Source organism: Schistocerca cancellata, chromosome 5 (genome assembly GCF_023864275.1).
Source record: "Schistocerca cancellata isolate TAMUIC-IGC-003103 chromosome 5, iqSchCanc2.1, whole genome shotgun sequence".
Lineage (NCBI taxonomy): Eukaryota > Metazoa > Arthropoda > Insecta > Orthoptera > Acrididae > Schistocerca > Schistocerca cancellata.
Genome location: NC_064630.1, coordinates 422465049 through 422468253, shown reverse-complemented (window position 1 = coordinate 422468253; position 3205 = coordinate 422465049).

Genomic DNA, 3205 nt, shown 5'->3' with positions numbered 1-3205 from the left:
CGACACATTCCGACACATGTGCAATCCTCTTACCTCGTGGCTAACCTACTGCCTCTGGCTCTCGGCATAGGCAACGAAACTTTGACAATATTCCATGTTTCCAACTCTTTACTATTCCACAACACTACACATCCCCCTCCTTTAAGAAAATTCGTCCCGAATTTTACAGTTCTGGACTTACTGGTTGTGCACACCATACCTCCTTATACTCTAAGGTATCTTACAACTACTCCTTCAACACTGTCAAACTTTTCTTATCTGCTAATAATCTACTTACACTTAATACTAATTCCAATCTTATCGTCTATTTATATTATGTTCCACTATCCCCAATCCACCCCATAGGTATTTGATGTATGGTTGTTATTTCAGAATGAGACATCTTTTTCCGTACACAAAAGTAAGTTGCACAAATAAACACTGGAACTAAGATTATGCTAGTCGTTGACACACGAAATATAATTGTGTTTTGCTTATGTTTCTCCCGATATTGCTGCATGCGCTGCAGTAGTTGATTAACTGAGGTATCAGGCTATCTAAAGATTGTGGCAATGTGGGATCCAAGGACTCGTTAATAAACGTTAGGTTCTGGCGAGGCAATATGTGTGGTGGTTCCTCTGGATAATACAAGATAGGCTGTGTCACGTTAATCATTATTGTACCCGTGAAAGTAGCTGGTAGGTGAAAATGCTTCCCCACTATTTCACATCCAGTGCCATTAATCAATAACCCACTGCCCTGCAATTCAAGCTTTGATATATCTGTCAATCTACCATTTCTGTAACAAGTGGCAACTATGGTCTCTAGTTCGAACACAGAGTAAATCCAATGTTCCCCAACTTTCTGAAATTTCGGTCACGGAAGTAACACCTTCTTTTCGCATTCTAATGTTCCGATATTCCCCAAGAACAACTGCATCTCACACGAATGATTGTGGGTTGCCACCTCCTTTGCTGGACAAATAAAAATACTTCCCCTGAAACAGTCTGTCAAATCTTCCGTAGACATTACCACGTGAGCACTCCTCCGTCTTGACACTAACAACACTTCCCGAGTTTGCACTTGCACCCACTTCCCAAGTGCACCCCATCTAATTGGATACAGATGTACTGTATAACACTGGTACCGTGAATTGATACTCATCACTGGTATTTGCACTTCTACGTGTATACTCGCCTGATCCGTAATTACTATCACTGTAGACATGCGATAGAATAACGGTAAATTCCGCTTCGCCGGAGGCACGACATGACGCACTCCTTCCGAGAATTCTTTCTGCGCTTTCAGCAACGCCTTCAGCATCTGATCTGGACCTAACAATGTGGCACTCAATTGCTCATGCAATGCGTGATGCATAGCTTCATATAACGCTTCCAATTCGACACGCGCTTCATCCACCTTGTCTGCTAATGCCCTCAATAAAATTGCTACTTGTATTTTTCCCGTCTATTCGGCTCAATCTCGCCTGTATAGCCTCTACATCCCCATTCAACACTTTCCTGGTATTTGCTGCATACCGTTTCAGGTCTGACGTCAACTCCCGCACTGTTCCAGTGACATTCAATATCCCCTGCTCCATGTTACCCATACGTGTCGTGTGCCAATCCACTTTCCTCTTTGTCTCCTCCGCCAACTCCTGCACCTCCCCCACCGTACTATTTAAGCTCCTTATATCTTCCTCGTCCGCAGTTCCAAACACTGTTTTCAGCAATTTTCCTCCTGATTTCAACCACCCTCGTTTCCTGCGAACGAGCGTTTGCGGGACCACTTCCGTCACTTGTTGCAGCTGCCTTCTCAGCTTTTCGTATGAGAGCTTCAATTCCTGGTACTCGTTCCGTATGTCTTGAAACAACCCCTCCTTCTCTGTGGCCGCCTGTAGCACCGTAAACCTATCCCGTAGTGTCCGTACATCATTCCTCACTCCCCATATATTATACGTGAACACAATTGTCCACCTGCGGCTTGACGATATCACATCTAATTGTCTTCAAACAAAATTCCCTTATCTAGTGGTTGCACCTGCACCACCTCTCCTCTGCAACAGTGTAGCAGTACCAGACTGACGAAAAGTTTCCCGGGCCACATCCTGACACGGAACCTGAAAGAAAAGGAAGCCATGTCAATCGCTCCCTTCCTTACCACGTCTAAAACACACAAATGACAAGTAAAAACTACACATACCCTATTACCTAATAACAATAAATACGACATGTTCCTCCCTGAGGACACTTAATCTACTTACCCCTAGACCTAAGTGTGTAAGGAACGTTCCTCTGCTGTTCTTTTAGCTTCGGTACCCTCTCACCCTTTGTTACTGCTGGAGGAATCTGCGATAACGCATCCACTGCGCCCTTAAACGGCTTAATCCAACTCACATGAACTACTGACGACTTGGTTGGTAACTGCAACTTAACGTTCACTGGAGACACTATTTCATTTACCTGATACGGTCCAGAATATTTCGTCAAAATTTTTGAATCAGGCTCACTGACTCATCCTGTGAGCCCACCTGAGGTTTGAGCACATCAAATGGTGATGGCATTTTCTGGCCATAAATTACCTCATACGGAGAGAGCCCCGTTCCTGTATGAACTTTCGCGTTATATGCGCTTGTCAACAGATTTAAATACACGTCCCAATCAGTGTGTTCTGAATTTATGTAATGACTAATCATCTTAACTAACGTCCTATGAACCCGTTCTGTTCGTCCATTCGACTGAGGATGAAATGGGCTTGTCCGCAATTTCTTAACTTTCAATGAACGGCATAACTGCTTCATCAGCTCCGACATAAAGTTACTACCCTGATCTGTAATTATAGTATCAGGCACACCATACTTCAGCAACCAGTTATTTGCCGGCCGGAGTGGCCGAGCGGTTAAAGGCGCTACAGTCTGGAACCGCACGACCGCTACGATCGCAGGTTCGAATCCTGCCTCGGGCATGGATGTGTGTGATGTCCTTAGGTTAGTTAGGTTTAAGTAGTTCTAAGTTCTAGGGGACTTATGACCACAGCAGTTGAGTCCCATAGTGCTCAGAGCCATTTGAACCATTTGAACCAGTTATTTACTAAGGCTTGCGCAACAGTGCTTGCCTTCTGATCTGGAATAGCTACCATTACCAGGTATCGGGAAAAATGATCTAATATTGTTAATACGTATTGATTACCTGCTTGGGTCTTGTTAAATGCTCCGATTACGTCTAAT